At 34.5% G+C, this 19,709-nt stretch overlaps 1 long non-coding RNA gene and 1 pseudogene across 2 annotated transcripts; both read left to right on the forward strand.

The window, feature by feature from the left end:
• Positions 1-2,038: 2,038 nt before the first annotated feature.
• On the forward strand, positions 2,039-14,989 carry LOC147388351 (ent-kaurene synthase-like 1; annotated as a pseudogene). Its single transcript, XR_015171166.1, has 12 exons — positions 2,039-2,324; positions 2,414-2,594; positions 11,391-11,608; positions 11,689-11,809; positions 11,887-11,984; positions 12,059-12,285; positions 12,376-12,488; positions 12,586-12,681; positions 12,777-12,995; positions 13,120-13,261; positions 13,489-13,734; positions 14,567-14,989. The product of XR_015171166.1 is annotated as an ent-kaurene synthase-like 1 (transcript).
• Positions 14,990-16,123: 1,134 nt separating this feature from the next.
• Positions 16,124-17,525, forward strand: LOC147388352 (uncharacterized). Its single transcript, XR_015171259.1, has 4 exons — positions 16,124-16,344; positions 16,428-16,579; positions 17,017-17,089; positions 17,210-17,525. It is a non-coding gene; the product is annotated as an uncharacterized LOC147388352 (long non-coding RNA).
• Positions 17,526-19,709: the final 2,184 nt, after the last annotated feature.

Consider the following 19,709-nt stretch of genomic DNA (forward strand, 5'->3'; position numbering starts at 1 on the left):
TTCTCAGCATTTCAGTTGATGGGTTCTCTTTATTTTCCAATTTGGTGGTGATGTTTTTTTTTTTTTTTTTTATCTTAATTAGTTTATTATTTCTCTTTTAGTGGCTACTACTGCCTGCAACTATTCTCCATTTTATTTAATTCGACTTGTTCTTATATAGTTATATGAAATGGATTGTAAGGTTTTAGCATTCTATGGATTTTTGGGAAAATGTTGGTTTCTCTATTCACATCAAGTAGATTACCATTATTTGAATATTGGGTCTTTGTTTTCTGAAGAATTTGAATAAGCCCTGAATGCTAGGTTTTGGTTTCTTCAATGTTAGGTGCTCTGTTTAGAAACTTGATTTAATTCAATATTTTTGTATTGAGTTGATCTCAAAAACTTGAATGACCTAACTCAGATCTTGTCAAATGATCATGTTTTTTCGTACATCTGAATGAAGTCTTTGAAGAGATGGTTTGGGTGTGTTCAATGAAGGTCGATTATAACACCAACTAGAAGGAATATATAAGTTGAAGGTTCTAAAAGAGCAAGAAGAATGCCCAGAAGAATGTGGATTGAGATAGCGAAAGCACATATGAACACACTTTCAATAACTGAATACATGGCTTGGAAAAAATTGACTGGAGGAACAGGATTTGTTTTGTGACCGCAAATAGTTGGGATAAGGCATTGATGATTCCAAAGAAGTTTTCCTACATTTATCTATTCGTATCTCTCTTCATTTTATATTGGAAATTCTGTTTTTTTTTCACATCGTTGATCTCCTCCACGTCAAAAGTCAGCACGCCCTCTCGGTTCTACCATGAAACATGAGTCTCCATTGCTGTTCTCCCTTTGTTGATCTTCATGTTCTTTTTATGTAGCAATGACACAATACCTTATGCTGTTTTTTCCCTTTTGTACACATGTTGACACATAAATACATGTTGATAAGGAAGGTAGTGCCCTTTATTTAAAGATTTATATGAAAGACTTCTAAGATAGGGCTGGTCTATTTTACCCTTCATACACTTAAGTTGTTAAACTCAGGTATGGTTATTTATTTATTTCTATGATAGACAAAATTTTATTAATCCATCAAAAGGACCTATGGTTGTCTAATATTATAGATTGACTTAAATTTACTAATTAATCACACAGGTATATAGTGCGTGAATGTTTTCTTTTATTTTTATATATACTTCTTTTCTATTTTTTTGAATGTATTGATATGAAGATTGTATTATTTTTATATCATTATTCCATTTCTATGGTTATCTCCTTCCTCTACTTCCCTTATTATTTGAGAGTTGGTAAATGTCGGGCCTTCAGGGGAAGAGAATTAGTTCTCTGGCATTTAATTCCTTCTACAGTCTGTTGGGGACTATAGAAGGAGAGGAACACCTGTGTGTTCTATGGGAAGGAGTAATCGGCCCAAAAGATTGTCATTAGCCATTTTTTGGCCTTTGTTTTCTTTTGGTGTAAACTATTCAAGGAGTTTAAGGGTGTCTTCTTTGAAAACCTATTATTCAAATGGCAATCTGTTTGTAAGTGAGGTTTAATTTTTTGGACTTTTCATTGTGATGGTCATCTCAACTATCTCTTTATATTTTAATAAATCTTATATTTTTCAACAAAAAGAAAAAGAAAAGAAGAGAGAGTAGATATATTTACAAAAGAGACTTTCCTTGTCGCAATTTCATTTCTCTTAAGTTAAGCTTTACCTAGGCTTTCCAAACATGATAATCTTGCGGGGGATATTAGACAATTATGTTTTATTCCCTTTGTTATTGTACTTTTTTAAATACTATCTTTATACTCATGTAGATATGATACTGTTCTTTTTCGTTCTCCATGTATTGGGTATTTATTTTCTAACACTCACTGTTTTTTATGGTTGTCTTGCTTTGGTGTTCTTAAGCCATTTCTATGCACCCTGGTTTAAGGATGTTGGGAAGAGCTAACAGTGCCATTCTGGTATGTTGATCTTCTTCTTTTAATTTTTTGTTCTTTTACTGCATATGTACTGATAATAAGTTGAATTACATTATAGTGCTCCAAGGGGCCAAAGGAAAGAATAAGGGAGATGTTCACCAATGTTGAACTTTCGATTTCTTCCTATGACACTGCTTGGGTAGCGATGGTCCCTTCTCCAAATTCTTCAACGTTTCCATGTTTCCCTCAATGTGTAAATTGGTTATTGGAGAACCAACTCTCCAATGGGTCATGGGGTCTTCCTGTTCGCCATCCACTAATGATTAAAGATGCTCTCTCGTCCACATTGGCTTGCATCCTGGCACTCAAACGATGGAATGTCGGTGATGGACACGTGAAAAAGGGTATTTCCATAGTTAATCGTACTCATACTCATCATTTTCCACTTTTATTCTTCCATTCAAATATAAAAAAGTGGTTTATCTCTTTGCAGGCCTCCATTTTATCAGGTCTAATTTTGCTTTTGCCACCGATGAGAAGCAACATACTCCAATTGGGTTTGATATTATATTTCCTGGTATGATTGAATATGCTCAAGATTTGGGTCTAAATCTTCCTTTAAGCCCAACAGCTTTAGATGCTATGCTTCAGAAGAGAGAGATGGAGTTCAAAAGGTTTATACTTTCTGCTTTATTTTATCTTTTCTTTGGCTTTATGTTTGACCTTCATTTTTATTCAAAAATTCCTGTCAAAGTAGGAATCCTTATGCTTGAATTATCATGAGTTGGAGTTTATGTTCATCTTCTTTTGATCTCAAACTTTTGATCCACTCTAATGATGCTATATTCCCACACCAGCAGTACAAAAATTAGATTCTTTGAATTTCTCTATTTAACAGGACTTGGTGAAACTTTTGGATTTAATCAGGGTTTCGAATTATTAGTGTTACTCAGAAGTGTATGAATCCAAGTTTACTTAAATATCTCTTGAATCAATTAAGTGCTTTGATTACTAAATCTGAATTGCTATTTTTTGTGCCTTGAGTTGGAAACTAGTAATTTTTGGTGATGTTATGGTTCATGAGTTGCTGGAGCCTTAACAGTTATAACTTGTGATTTAATGTACAAGGAAAGAAATTGGGGATGCTACTTGGAAACTTCAAAAGAATTCTGTCAGGAGAAAACCAAAACAGTCTCGATTGAGACATTCCGAGTAAATCTGAAACATTCCGGAAGGCTCAATATTTAGTTCTAATCTAGATCTAATCCGAAATGGGCCACCAAAGCTTTCTAAAATGGCATGAATCATTGAACCATGTTGCCTTTCTTGATGGAAGGAATTTTTTCTTTTTTTTGTTTTTTGGTACCAACCATTGAGGTATTAAAGTTATGAGCCACACTAAGAAACTATGGGAAAGAGAGATTGAATTAAGACAATGAAGTCTTATCCCAAAGATTTGGGGTTGGCTAAACGAATCCTATTCTTCCAATTTGATTTTATGCTGATTGATTAACCATCAAAGCAATCTTTCTACTTAGACAAAGGATAGAGAAGTATAGAGAAAAGATGAAAATATTTATTTTGTTTTATTGACTTATAGATGAGAAATTGAGAATGAATGGATTCCAAATGGATACGTTGACATAATTAAGGACATTTATGTGGGGTGTGTAACTAGTTTGAGGGAAATTGGAGAGGAAACGAATGAGTTCCCTGTTACAATAGGTCTGCATGAGAGTTTGGTTTGAATTTGTATTTATTTATTTATTTAGTTATTGATAAAGTGATGATGTAATTGCTCGTATGCAAGTGCACGTTTATTGGTGTATATTATTTACGAATGATGTAGTAGTAGTTGATGAGACTAGAGAGGGAGTCAACACAAAACTAAAATTATAGAGACAGATGTTGGAGTCCAAGGGCTTTATAATAAGTAAAACCAAAATCGAGTATTTGGAGTGTAAATTTAACACTAACACCTAGAAGAGGAATATCTAGTAAAAACTAATGGTTTAAAAATACTTTGGAATGGAAAATTTCATTATCTTGGGTCGATTATTGTAGACACCCTATTTTCACACTCACCCAATTAATCAACTCATCAACTCGATTGCTACGATTCCCAATGATGGATGAATATTCTAATGTTTTTTGTTGTTACTAGATGTATTTCCAAAATTCGGATGAGATATTTCAAACAAGCAAACTTTAGAAATCACGCTACATTAGAAAAATATGACCCAAAACATAGAAATCATCATTCTTGGGATAAAAACAAGCTTTACGAGAAAAATCATCAAAAAATTATCAAATTACCAAAATACCCCTAACACCAAAACATCTATAGAGCCTACACTACGCTTAGGAAAACCCTTTTGAACACATAAAACAACAAATTAAATCAAAAAAATCGTTTCGCCAATTTTCACAAAATTCAACAAAATTAAGAAAACGCCTTCATAGGGTTCACGATCATTTCATGCCAAAAACCCATAAGTGACACAAACCGATACTCTCATTGAATTCCTTACGAAAAACTGATGTCAAAACATTCCAAAACATCAAAAAATAACATCTCAACTCAAAAGTCCTCTTTGAGGGCAAAACGGTAATTTTCCAACCCTAAAATTCAAAATTTTGAAACTAGTAATTAAAACATTAATTAACGTAAAGTGAAATCTTAATAAATTAAATTAAAATTTTGAAAAAATAAAATCAATTAATCAAACCCACGGGACAAATTTTAAGTAGTGGCCCATTTATTTAAGTGGGGCACACATGATATTTTATAAAGAATCATCCACCGGGGATCCCGAAGAATTAAAAATATAATTTAATAAAGAACCCTCCATTGGTCCATTGGGGGGTTCTTCAAAAATTTTAAAAATCCTCATTCTACATAAGTCAAAATTTAAAATTCAAAATTCAAATAAAACCTAATTAAACTTTAATTGAAACAACTTAATCTTATCTCTAAGTGACCTAATATCCCAAAAGCTCTTAAAAAGGGTCCACCACCTAAATTCGCAGGTCAAGAAAAACCCTAGGAAAAAGAGGTCAAAAACTCCCCCAAGATTTTGAAAACCCTAAATCTGAAACCCCTAGTCCTTATCTAACATTCAAACTCTATTTTTTACCTAAAAAACACCCAAAAATTCTAAAAACACCCCGAAAAGCTAAAAAATATTTAGATTTAGGAGGAGAAAACCTCATCTCGGAGATCAGAAGCAGATTTAATGACGGAGACGAAAGCGGGAAGATTCACATAAGGAATGCTCTCCGCCAGTTCTGAGGGAATCGACCGTCGCAATCACCCAGGTAAACAAGGTAATTTTTTTATTTTAATTTTTAGATCATTTTTTTCCTTACAATGTAAAATTTTTGGAAAAAGTAGAGACCGGCGTTCGCTGGGCGGGATTGGTGCTAAAAACCTTCCAATCCCATAACGTGATCCCCGGACCCTTTTTTTTTTTTTTTGTAGTGCAAAGCTTTCCATTTTATGATAAACCGATGCAGATACAATATGCAAAAACAAAGTTAGACTGTGTTGCAAAAGCAGATGGCACCTACGCTCCAAGAGAGAAGAAAACGAGGTAGGAAGTAAGAGCTGAAAGAAAAGGAAAGGCTGAGGCAGATCCGCAGTTCCCTACTGCCACTAATGGTACAAGTGCTCAAAGTAATGGAGTGCCTGCTACTTCTTTTCACCAAGGAAAGCCAGGTGCACAAGAGGCTGCCATGGCTGAACTTGTTTTGGATGGTCATGCTACCATTTTCGATTTCACTCCTTTCAGTCCGTTCAGATTCATAAACGCTAGATGAAGATGAACTTGTAAGATATTCCAATAATGTGGCCTACTTGATTGGGTTTTCAAACTTGGATCTTTAAAATCCCAATCCTAATAAAAGTTAAATTTGAAGAAAAAAAAGTTTCTTTTTTATTTGTTCAATAAAACATAATTCAGTTTTTTTTAACAAAAAATTTTGTTTGTTCAATAATTCTTTTTTTTTTTTAAATAATTCAGTTTTTTTTTAAATAAAAATAAAAAGAAAAAAAAAAAAAATATATATATATATATATTTTTGCTTAATAAAATATAATTCAGTTTTTTTTCTCTAAAAAAAACTTTTGTTTTGTTCATATATATAAAAAAATTAAATTAAATATTTTTTTTCTTTTCTTTGAAAAAATCAATTAGTTTTTTTTTTTTTTTTTTAAAGTCATCACTCTTTATCTCCACAACTATCATTCTATCCTCAATTCAATATTCATTGAAATCTCGATTTATTTTGGGTTGCTCAAAGTGATCCTTGATTGGACCATAAGAAAAAAAAACCTTTTTTGTTTTGGTTCATTAAAAAATAAAAATGATTTTTCTATGCCTATCTCAATGGTTGGTTATTTGTGTGTTGTCTTGATCAATCATTTTTGTTCTCCTTGTGCACTATCCTGATTGATTGCCCCTCTAATATGTCATGATCTCGATAGATATATTTTCAATATACATGCCTTGATCAATATTTATGTGATAGTCATATGATCTGATCAGGCCCATGGGCCCATTTATTTGAAAAATGCCCCAGGCACACCCTACCCTATTTTGCACACATCACTAGCATATTTATATTATATTTGCATGTCCCTTATAGCCAACGTGGTGCTAGTGCATGGCCCGGTCTCCTCGTGAGACACGACGTCATTCATGAAAATCACAACTCCAGTCACGTACCTTTATGGTATATAAAACTAGGGTACCAGTACCGTTCAATCAGGTGACCCTAAAAGGTATATCGATGCACCCACATTGGAGTAACCTGAGCCTTTGTCCTATTGTAAGTTGTAAAGTCACATGTCCCGATTGCCAACGTAGTACTAGTACGTGGTCGGTCTCCTTGTGGGACGCTAAATCATTTATGAATACTACAACCCAAAACTCGTGCCTATATGGTATATCAAACCAAGTCATTACGTACTGTCTGATTAAGTATGCTCGAGAGGTATATAGGTGCACTTGGGCAAGGGTGACCAAATAAATTGCATTGCACGTAGTAAACCTAGAGTTTAGAAACTCAACATAGGTCATGACTCGAACTTATTATGGGTGTTCCCGGGTTGCCTTTTTGAAAAGGGACTTTTCAAATGTTGAGATCAGGAAATTACGATTTTGTCCTCTTGATGGTCAAACTTTTGTTTAATTTAACTCAAGGTTATCATATCGTTGGGTGCACCAACCTAAAAAAAATCCATTTTAATTGTGGTAATGATTCATAATGACCCAGTCCATCTCAATCCAACAATCACGATGGGCCGACCATTCAAATGAAAATGATATTCAAACATTTTTCTAATTTGGGTCCCAATTCATTTCAAAAATTTAAAAGAAATGTCACGCAAGAGGCATTCGACTTTTTGAGCCTCAAACTTCCTTTCTTTTTATACCCAGTCCTAAGTTTACCTATGAAAGTCCTCCTAAGTACTATGCGAAAAAGTCAAGGAAGGTAGCAAAGAATGATTAGGTAGTAACTCCAAAAATTCAAAAGGGAAGAAAAAGAAAAAAAAAAAAGCCTGCTAGGTTGAAAACCCGAAAGGGAGACTTAGGCAAAAATTAAGGCAAGCTCGCAAGGTTGAAAATCTGAAAGGACAACCTTGGCAACGATCAGAACAAAATAAAAAAAGAGAAAGAAAAAAGCCTGCTAGGTTGAAAATCCGAAAGAGCAACTTAGGCAAAAATTAAGGTAAGCTTGCAAAGTTGAAAATCCGAAAGAGCAACTTAGGCAAAAATTAAGGTAAGCTTGCAAGGTTGAAAATCCGAAAGAACGGCCTTGACAACAATGAGAGCAAAGAAAAAATTATAACTTGCTAGATCGAAAATCTAAAAAGACGATCTAGGCAAAAGCTATAGCACGCTCTCTAGATTGAAAATCTGAAAAGGCAATCCAAGCAAAAGTTAGAGCAACCAAAAACAAAACAAAAAAATCTATGTTGAGTTGAAAAGCTAAAAAGGCGATCCGAGCCGAAACATCAGAAATCCGAATGACTAAGTTTCAATACCCAGTTTAAATCAAGCAAAGATTAAGAAGTCACGAGTATCTTGTCTACGATTAATCTGAAATTTTTTGCTTCCCTACGTGAACCAAGAGGGAAAATGGTAGATTTTACGATGAATCGCAAAAAGAAATATTTGTTCTCTTGAGCCCAACTTAAAATCTTCAATATAAAAAATCAAAATTAAAAGTTGAATCTTTATTGCGCTTGTAGTCATCAAATATTTCAATTCTTCATAACAAGGGGTACTTTCTTTTTTTATAACATGTAGTTTTCCCCTTTACACTAGGGGCATTTTTTTTTTTCAAACTGTGTTTAATTATCTCCAGTGCAATGTTTCCTATTAAACTAGGGGTATTTTGTTCTCAAGCTTGATCAATGTTAATCCTAAAAGATAATGGGAATTCCGAATTTAAGATTACCCTCTTTATGACAATTTTTTGAAAACTTCTGAGGTTCAAAGGAAGTTAAAATTTGGGTTTAAAATTCATAAAAATTTTGAAAAACCTTGAGGTTCTCATTTTTGGTTTTGCCCAGAGAATAGCTCAGCACCCTTTCACCCAGAATAATAGATAGGGCATTCATTATTTCCCAGATTTATTCATTATTTCTCAGAGTCATTCAGTTTTTTCTCTCTTCTCAGATTTTATCGAGACCCTCTAAGATTTATCTAAATTTTTTCTCAAATTTTGGTCAAACTCTTTGAGATTTATCTCAGATTTTGTTCGGACTCTCTGAGATTTATCTCAGATTTTATTCAGACCCTCTGAGATTTATCTTAGATTTTGCTTAGATCCTTTGAGATTTTTCTCAGATTTACTCAGACCTTACTCAGATTTTGCTCAGACTTACTCAGACCTTACTCAGATTTTACTCGAACCTTATTCAGATTTATCATACTCAATTTTCTATTTTGAAGTTCATCATCCTTTCATCATGAATGCACAAAATGGAGGCGTTTTTTTTCAAAATCATCATTACACAATTGCACACACCTGCACATTTGTTCCATTTGCATTAATCAGGGAGAATTTGCTAAAATTCAAGGATCTGACACTGTCAGTGAGAGCTCGCGCACGAGGACTTGACAACTTTTAGTTTAGGGAAAGTGTTATCTTCAAAGATCCGAACGTCCCGACGAATTGCTAAATCAGGTTGTAAAATGAACTATCACTAGCTTTAACATTCAGATATCGCATTATCTATCAAAGTAGATTTACTATCTAGTTTGCTTCAACCTTCTACCAAAAATGGGCATTTGTAGACACCCATTTTAGCACTCGCCCAATTAATCAACTCGATTGCGATGGTTCCCAATGATGGATTAATATTCTATTTTTTTTTTGTTACTAGATGTATTTCCAAAATTCGGATGAGGTATTTCAAACAAGCAAACTTTAGAAACACACTACGCTAGGAAAATATGACCCAAAACATAGAAATTATCATTCTTGGGACAAAAACAAACTTTACGAGAAAAATCATCAAAAAATGACTAAATTACCAGAATACCCTTAACACCAAAACATCCCTAGAGCCTACATTACGCAAACAACAAATTAAGACCAAAAAAATCGTTTCGCCAATTTTCACAAAATTCGATAAAATTACGAAAACGCCCTCATAGGGTCCACGATCATTTCATGCCAAAAACCCATAAGTGACACAAACTGATACTCTCATTGAATTCCTTACGAAAAATTGATTTCAAAACATCTAAAAACAACATCTCAACACAAAAGTCCTCTTTGAGGGCAAAACGGTAATTTTCCAACCCTAAAATTCAAAATTTTGAAACTAATAATTAGAACACTAATTAATGTAAAGTGAAATCTTAATAAATTAAATTAAAATTTTGAACAAATAAAATCTATTAATCCAGCCCACGAGTCAAATTTTAAGTGGTGACCCATATATATAAATGGGGCCCACATGATAATTTATAGAAAACCCTCCACCGGGGGTCCAAAAGAATTAAAAAATATAATTTAATAAAGAACCCTCCATTGGGGGTTCTCCAAAATTTTAAAAAATCCTCATTCTACGTAAGTCAAAATTTAAAATTCAAAATTCAAATAAAACTTAATTGAAATAACTTAATCTTATTTCTAAGTGATCTAATCTCAAATCTTAATCTCCCAAAAGCTCTTTAAAAAGGGGTCTCTACCACCTAAATTTGTAGGTCAAGAAAAATCTTAGGAAAGATAAGCCAAAAACTTTCCCAAATCCTAAATCTGAAGCCCCAAGTCCTTACCTAAGACACCCAAACCCTATTTTTTTTTACCTAAAAAAAACCCAGAAATTCTAAAAATACTCTGAAAAGCTAAAAAATATTCAGATCTAGAAGGAGAAAAACTCATCTCGGAGATCGGAAGCAGATCTAGCGATGGAGACAAAAACGGGAAGATTCACACGAGGAACGCTCTTTGCCAGTTCTGAGGGAATCGACTATCGCAATCACCCAGATAAATAAGGTAATTTTTTTTATTTTAATTTTTAGGCCATTTTTTTTCTTGCAATGTAAAATTTTTGGAAAAAGTAGAGACCTGTATTCGTTGGGCGGGATTGGTGCCTAACACCTTCCAATCCCGTAACGTGATCCCCGAACCCTTTTTTTTTTTGTACTTAAGTACTTTTTATTTGGTTAGAGTCATGTTTTGCTTCCTAGACCTTACAACTAAGTGGCGACTCTCAAAAAATAAAAAGCAGATCCGCACCCGCAGATTGAGGGCGCTTTCAATTATACATAAAGATGGAGAGATTGATGAACATGATGCCCATAGAATCAGAGTTGGATGGTTAAATTGGGGTTACACTTTTGGAATGCTATGTGACAAATGTATACCAATCATCAAAATAAACAGAAATATTTATAAGATTTTAGTAAGAGTGGTTATGTTATATGGAACTGAATATTGGGTATCCAAGAAGTATAATGTTAATAAATGACTGTAACGGAGATGATGTAGAAATGGATGAGTAGAAAGACTAGGAAAGATAAAATTGGAAACAAACACCTAGAAAATGTAGGAGTAGCTCCTCTAGGCTTTAAACTAAACATAAGTTAACTGAGATGTTTTGGGCAAGTTCAATGAAGGCCGATTGCATCCCCAGTCGAAAGTCCTAAAAAATGCGAGATGAATACCCAAAAGTAAACAAATGCAGATAGTGAAAGTAGATGTGAACTCATTTTCAATGATAAAAGACTTGGCTCTGAATATAGTGGAATAAAAAAATAGGATTCATTTAACCTGCCCCAAATCTTTGGAATCAGGCTTTGTTGTTGTTATAGGATTTGTTTAATCAAATTTTTTTTTTTTTTTTTGGTTGGAAAAGAAACTTCTTGCTTTTTTTGGTTGGGTTCATTGTGTTCTCATTATCTGCATTCATTAAATTTTCTTGCCTTCTTCCCTTTATTGTTTTTCAGAGGCTTTGGAAGCAACTCTGAGGGGAGAAAAGCATATTTGGTATATGTGGCAGAAGGACTGGGGAAGTTACAAGATTGGGAGGACGTCATGAGATATCAGATGAAGAATGGGTCACTGTTTAATTCACCATCCACCACTGCAGCTGCTCTTTCTCACCTTCAAGACACTAACTGCCTCAATTACTTGCATTCAGTCTTAGAAAAGTTCGGCAATGCTGGTAACTTATCCACAATGACCTAAGTTAACTAAATTATGTTATTTTAAATTTATTTGGTTTCTTTTATTGCCCCTTTTCAGTTCCAACAGCTTATCCGCTAGATATATATTCCCATCTCTGTATGGTTGATAGTCTTGAGAGGTTGGGAATTGATCAACATTTTAAGAGCGAAATTAAAAGTGTTTTGGATAAAACATACAGGTAATGGTCCAATTACTAGATTCTTAAAATTAGTTAATTCGAAGTTGTTGATAAACCAAACTTTTGTTGGTGAACAGAAGCTGGTTACAGATGGAAGAAGAAATATTTTCAGACATCGCCACACGTGCTCTGGCATTTTGGATCTTACGGATGCATGGATATGACATCTCTTCAGGTATATTTTTGTGAAGTTTCAAGACTTTTTTTTGTTGCTAATGGAGACTGAATCAGTTCATATATGTGGTTCAGATTCCTTTGCTCAATTTGACGAAGAAGAACATTTCTTGAATACACTTGGAGGGTATCTAAAGGATATCAGTATTGTTTTAGAGATATACCGTGCTTCGCAAATCATCATATTCCCCCATGAATCAATTCTCGAGAAACAAAATTCCTGGTCCAGCTGTTTTCTGAAACGGGAACTTTCCAATGATCCAATTCATGCAGATAGGTTCTATAAGCATATTATTCAAGAGGTAATTTCTTTGTGAAAAGCTGGCATTTTCAAGATACTTTTGCCAATTTATTTTCATGATAATTGCAAATTTCATCTGATTAAATTTCAGGTGGATGATGCCCTTAACTTTCCCTACTATGCCAACTTAGAACGCCTTGAAAACAGGAGAAATGTGCAGCACTATGATACAGATAATTTAAGAATTCTAAAAACTTCATATAGGTACACTTTAAGTAGTATTAAAAGAATAAAACTTTAAAAAATTATTCACACATAACATCGATAATGTGTTGATCCTATTACCTTTGGCTTGTATCAGACCCTTAAATGTTGACACCAAAGATTTCCTAGAATTGGCTGTGGAGGACTTCAATAACTGTCAATCCATACATCATAAAGAACTCGAACAACTAGAGTGGTACCCATTTTTACACTAAAATCTTCAAGGAGTAACTATTTTATATGTCTAATGCTTGTGTAAGTGATGTATAATGTCTATTTCTACATAAGCAGATGGATTGAAGACAAAAGATTAGATAAGCTAAAATTTGCGAGGCAGAAGTTGACGTACTGTTATTTCTCTGCTGCGGCAACCCTTTTCTCTCCCGAACAATCTGATGCTCGCATTTCATGGGCCAAAAATGGTGTGCTTACTACTGTGGTTGATGACTTCTTCGACATAGGAGGTTCTAGAGAAGAACTACTAAGCCTAATTAAATTGGTTGAGAAGTATGTTTCCTCTATACCCTCTTTCTCTTTCTTGTCGATTTTTATTTTTACTTTTTTAATTTTTCTGATTCACTTGATTTGTGTTCCTATTGAAAGATGATGGTGCTTTACCATAACTACACAGGTTTGATGGAGTTTTACCCACGGATTTTTACTCTGAACAAGTTGAGATAATATTTTTGGCACTTAAGAGCTCAATTAATGAGACTGAAGAAAAGGCATTCGTATGGCAAGGGTGCAGTGTCAAAAGCCATCTAATTGAGATAGTGAGATCATATATATAGTTTATCGTCACCAATCAGAAAAAAGAAATGTTTATCCTTTATTATGAAAGATTCTATTGCCACACCAACTTTTGCTTACACCACCTCAATTCATATGTAAATTAACACACATCTTGGAGTGGCGTTAGCAAAAGTTGGTGTGGCAATAGACTCTCTCTTTATTATTATTTTGGAGTAGATGGTGATTTTGAGCTATTTCTCTATGGCAGTGGCTTAATTTGCTGGAGTCTATGATGAAAGAGGCAGAGTGGGTAAGAAACAAGTCCATACCAACAATGGATGAGTATGCTACAAATTCCTATGTATCAATTGCTTTGGGACCTACTGTTCTCCCTGCTCTCTATTTTATCGGACCTGTTTTATCGGAGGAAGTTATCAGAGATCCAGAGTACCATAATCTATATAAGCTTGCAAGCACATGTGGGCGCCTCCTCAATGATATTACAAGCTTTAAGGTGTGCATTTTCTAAATGAACTCTAGGCCTTGTTTGGTGTGGCTTTGCTTTCAATAGCAGTTTTCTGTGGAATGATTCCTCTTTGGATCACTTTCTATAAGAATGGGATTGTAACATAAAAATCATCCAAGACAAAAATGACTTGCCCTAGTCATCTTGGGATCCTTCGTGAACGAGAGGTGATATGCCTTCTTATTCTTCTCCTTTCTGGTTCACTGGTCTTCAAATAGCTTTAAAATTCATCCGAGATGCAGGGATGACTCTTCTGAGCCATCTCATTATCATTCTTGCATCAAGATGAGTCATGAAACAAAGATTTAAAACCATGGGCGAGAGTGTCAGGGAATTTTTTGTGATGTGTGTGGGGTGGGGGGAGATCTAGAAGTGCTTCCAAATGCTTTCTAGGATATTTTGGTCATTAAGTTGAATATTACTGACAGTTTTGTATATAAAAAAAAAACTCATTTTTTTAAATGTTTCATCCAGATTCCCGCAGAGGCCAGAATCCAAAATCTGGTATGGGTCAACATCATCTTTTGAGCCGCTTTTGGATTCTACCTTTTGCGAGAATCTAGACTCTGAGTTTGTACCAAACCTGATTCTTCCACCCAAAAGCGCTTTTCAGGTGGGGAGGGAGCTAAAATCCTCCTCTGAGAAGCTGCACTAAACTACTCTTAGCTTCACATCTGTCATAATCTGTATACCATTGTTTTTGGTTGTTGGAAGCTAAAAATACTCTCCTGAGAAGCTGCATTAGTGACCAAACACTACCTAAGTCTCTCATTTGTTATAAAACCTTTCTTATTATTATTACTTATGTGTTATGTTGCAGAGGGAAAGCAAGGAAGGGAAACTGAATGCTGTAACCTTGTGCATGATCAAAGGCGCTGGTGTTGTTACCGAAGAAGAAGCCATTAGAGAGATGAGGTGTGTCATTGATAATAGTAGGAGAGAACTGTTGAGATTGGTGTTGCAGACAAAGGGTAGTGTTTCCAAGAGCTTGCAAAGAATTGTTTTGGAAAATGAGCAAAGTAGTCCACCTTTTTTACATGAGGAATGATGGGTTCACATCCATGCAAGAAATGGCCACAGCTGTGAATGCTAACATTCATGAACCTCTCAATCTCCCATGTATTGCTAGCAAATGTTGAAAGATGAAATCCCACATGTAACTAGTTGTGAAAAGATATGAGTTCAATAAGTGAGATCGAATTTGATTATATTCCCTAATAATGTAAAGAGTTGTTGTCAATCATCGGTGTTTTATTGTCTTTTACTCGTGCTATTATTATTATTATTTTTTTGGGTATTGTTGAGTTTATATTTCCCCCACTCTAGTGTGTGTCCCTTATGGGTGAGGGGGAGTGTTAAGTGGATATTTTCCTTGACTCTTAGGTGTGTCATACCCCCCCCCCCCCCCCTTCTCAACAGACCGGTCTTTTGAAATAGTTGGTTGGTTAACATGGTATCAAAGTGCAAGGTTCGTATAAGTCACGGGTTCGATTCTTTCCACCGTTATGGGTGAGGAGGAGTGCTGATTAAACATTTTATTCTACTCTTGGAGGTGTGTCCCTTATGCGGTGCATGTTAGCACAAGTATTTCAAAGCTTGATGGTCAAATACAAAAATATTTTGTATTAAAAAAGAGAAGAATAATGGTATATTAGCTACATATGTCTAATGTAAGTAATTTTTAATTTTTTTTTCATTGTCATAATTTTATTAATGTATTTATAAGATTTTTTTCAGAAAATAATATTTTGATATAATTTTATTGTTTATGGAAATGTTTCTACCTGAAATTTGATTATTTCGTTTTAATTTTGAGTTTTTCAATCATGTAGTTCCCAAATCGAATTTGTAACCAAATGTGAAAATATGATATGGACCTAATTGCATTGGACTCCTTTTGCATTGTTTCTTAATTAAATTGTTATTATACCAGGTTTGAATTCAAATACCTAATTGTGGAAGCTTTTTAGGGTTTCCACTTCTCGAGATCTTGGATGATACAACTAGGATGACCCTTGACTTGATCTGATGGTTGAGATATCTTTAAACAACGCTTGACCCTTTGAATTGCTTAAACAGGAGTTGCCACTGTTGATGGAGGTGTTTTCCTCCACTCTCGGGTGTGTCATACCCCAAATTAAACCCTGTGACCCTCTTACATTCATAGTCCTCTCTCCCTCTCCAACAGATCGGTCTTTTGGAGTAGTTGGTTGGCTAACATAAATTACAATTTTATTCGCGTCCAGATTGATCATCAATGACCATTCAATTCCTAGGTGAAAGAAAAGCTCCAATATTATTCTTTTAATGATCAGTGACCTTTTATGTTTGCAGAAGAAATGTATCAAATTTGCTTTCTAGTGGTTTCTGAGAGAGAATGGAGCAATGAGTCTTGTCTTACTTACAAAGACAAAGGCATTGAACAATAGTCGAGAATGTCAAGAAGAGGAAGAAAATAAACCCAGCGAGTTTCGCTATCATGAAGTCAGTGATGATTCTGATGGAGTTGCATCTACATCATTGCAATTGCCTCAACTGTGTCAATCTTACTTCCAAGATGCCCGGCAATGCTCCCCATTCATAAATCATCCTTCGCTTGTGAGATTCATTTCATTCCCTTATTCGTAATTTTCCTTCCGAGGTTCTAACTTTCTTGTCAACTAAATAATCCCGTTGTGTAGATTATGGAACTCATATACAAGTTGAGAGGGAATATGGCAAGGCTTCATCACGATGTCTGAGCTGCGAAAATCAGTAGAGAGCTGTGTAGGTATGCAGGTGAAGTTACACAAGTCTATTAAGCAGGAGGTTTCAACTGCTGTATCTCATTCCAGTAAGTATAAAAAGATGCTCTTTTTTCAAATTAGAACCACAAATTACTTGAGAATTCAGTTTATTATCATCAACCCCTAATGATCACATGGTTCCTCTGCTTTCGATTTTATATTGTCTTCAAGGTTCATGTTTGTCCGTGTATGAGTGAGCTAGGACATTCCATGTGTCAACAACCTCAGAACATTGGGCTTAGATCCATAGCTCAGTTGGTTTGACACATTGCAAAGCAACTTTTGAGGTCGTGGTTTCAAGTCTAGCTTATCCATCCAAAAAAAAAAAAAACTCAAAATATTGGATCCCTCATGGAACATCGATAATGGACATTCAGAAAGCCCACATGTGCATTACGTCAATCCACCTCAAACTTATTCTATTACTTTCTTATTGATCATAAATCATTAAGCTTTTGAAGGACCTCTACCTTTGTGATTGCAGTTCGAGTGGAGGAAATGGAGATCTTCAATAGGGTACCAATGAGGAAAGGCAATTATTGTATCTGCTATGAAATGTAATTGTTGTAAAAACTTCGTTTTTTTTTTTTTTTTAACTTTTGAAGTACCAAATTTTAGAATTTTCAGCCTATAACAACATTTAACAGATTTCTATTTTTCCGATGTTTTTTTTCCAGATGTGCCCATGAGTTGCACAGGAGTAGCGGTAGATGTCCGATATGTCAAGATACCATTGTGGATGTGGTGTGGGCATATTCTGACTCATAGTGAACGGTTCTTGCTCTGGCGGACTATTTCTAATTTACAAAATTTAATTTGATGATACCTGAATAGAAAAATGGAAATTTATTTATTTACATGGCCAGCTTAACTTATATGTTTTGTGTACAATACCAAATGTTATACATTGAACTGGGTGTCTCCCTTATAAACATACATACTCTGTATACATTGAGTCTGACAAGAATAAATGAAATTATTCATTTCCGTTTCTCTCTCTCTTTGTGTGTATGTGTGTACATGTGGTCTTCACGGATGAAAAATCATATAAATTGCAGAGGAACTGAAGAGATGGATAGAGAGAGGAGGGGGGCGAGGGACAAAAAAAAAAGCTTTACCCCTCCTCACTAGTATCATTATTGGTCTCCTTAGTACATATTGAAACCATCTCAAACGATTTTTATTCGTATTGTTTCATATTGGAGCTATTCCTAAATTCTCTCGAATACACTTAGTTCTGATGACTTTCTTTCCTAGTCTTAACTGACATATAGGTAAGCAAAGTTTCTTTGAAAAACAACCAACTACAACAGAACAAGTAATTTCGCCTTCCGGAGGAATAGACATGTTGACACCCCATCACTACTCCATTTGAGCCAAACAAGAAAGCAATTGTTATGTGATCAGCTAAAGATAGTTTAATTATTCAACTTATTTTGTGAAATTTCAAGTTATCATTAAGGTCACATGTGCACTCAGTTGTGGCGAATTTGACATGCTTGTCTAGGACATAACAGTGTGTATGTGTTTTCAAGAGTGTATACCCAAGTGGGAGGTCATGGGTTCAATCCCACGATGGGCAAGTTTCCTCAGTGGAGTCGAAATCACCTAACCCGATCGAGCACAACTGGTACTATCTTGTATAAGTAGTTGCCACCTTAATGGAAAAAAAATGAAGAAAAAGTAACCCTTACTCCAACAGGTGCAATGTCAGGATCTTTAAATACATAATTAACTAGTTCTGTATGTGTCATTGAAACTACTAGGAATGCAAGACATTAAAGAACTTGGAACATAATTGAAAAGGAAGCATACCTGACTTTTGTAGTGAGTCTACTCTCAAGAAGACCCGTAAGTTTGGGGTTGGTTGAAGCCTCGTCTACTGTTATTGGAAGTGAGTTCATATACTTTCTTTTGTTCTTTTAAAACTTTCAACTCTCATATTCCTTCTTACATGGACTGTAATCGGCCTTTCGGAAATGTGCCAATACCATCTCAATCGACTTTCTCTTAGTTTTTATGCCATATTTAAGTTGCTAATACATTTTCTAGAATCTGTTTGTTTCTATATTTTGTTTTCTTAGTCTTTCCACTCTTCAATCTCAGCATCATCATCTCAGTTATGCTCAATCTATTATAACAATTATCTCCAACATTATCTGAGGTGCCCGTGGAAGGAATCTCTATGTATTAGTGACAACTGAGCAGTTTTACATGATGGATTTTTGGATCAATCTGGGGATTTTTGTTTTTTGTTTTGTAAAATTTATTCACTTAAATCAAACCGTAGACTGATCGATAAGGGATTCATATTATTTTAGAATGTTCAGACACACTTCTAGTTTGGACCTAAACCTGTTGAGAATACCACTGATTAAGAAAAAGGAGACATATGCAATGTCTATGCTATTGCAAAAATTTGGGAACTAGTGAGAGAAGAGTGGTGGCCCTCTAATCTCTTCTTATATTCCTCAAATATTAAGAAAGCTGTAAATAATAAAATTAAATAAAAATAAAAGTGTATCTTACAGTTATTTGACATAATTAATGTTTGGAACCCCAAAATGCACCAATTTATACATGCATTAGTCTTTCACGAGTCAATGAGATCCCAACCCAATATATAAAAAAATGATCGATAGTCGATTCACTGTTGAATTGGCTGAACACTAAGATATTGGTGAGATTAAATCGTAACCACTCAATCCAATAAAAGGTGATCCTCTAGATCATAAACAAAGTAACATGAAACAAATAATAGTAAATAAATAAATAAACTTAAAAAGGAAATAAAATTAAATGTATCATCATCATCTCACATCTATAAAATTCAATTATCCAATGCGTACCACTTCTTGGTACACATTGTGGTGTGCCAACAACTTGGACAACCTTTTATGTTCCCCGTGAGTTTAATAGTTGGCTGGTTGTAGTCTTGTAGTTGTATGTATGTAGAGTTGAAATAAGACAACAACAATATTTCCCATCTCCAACCATCCAAGTACTATTATGTCTTTGTCTTTCTCTTTCTCTTTCTCTCCAAAATGTTGAGAAAGTCCTCCCCAGCTATATTTTATATATTTTGAAAAACTATTCACCACTATTAGTAATATTTTTGTTTTTCATTCTTAAATTAACTCCCTTCCCTCATCGTCCTATCAAAACCTAATCCCAAAA

This window comes from Akebia trifoliata, chromosome 13 (genome assembly GCF_017979445.1).
Source record: "Akebia trifoliata isolate Shusen 1 chromosome 13, ASM1797944v1, whole genome shotgun sequence".
Classification (NCBI taxonomy): domain Eukaryota; kingdom Viridiplantae; phylum Streptophyta; class Magnoliopsida; order Ranunculales; family Lardizabalaceae; genus Akebia; species Akebia trifoliata.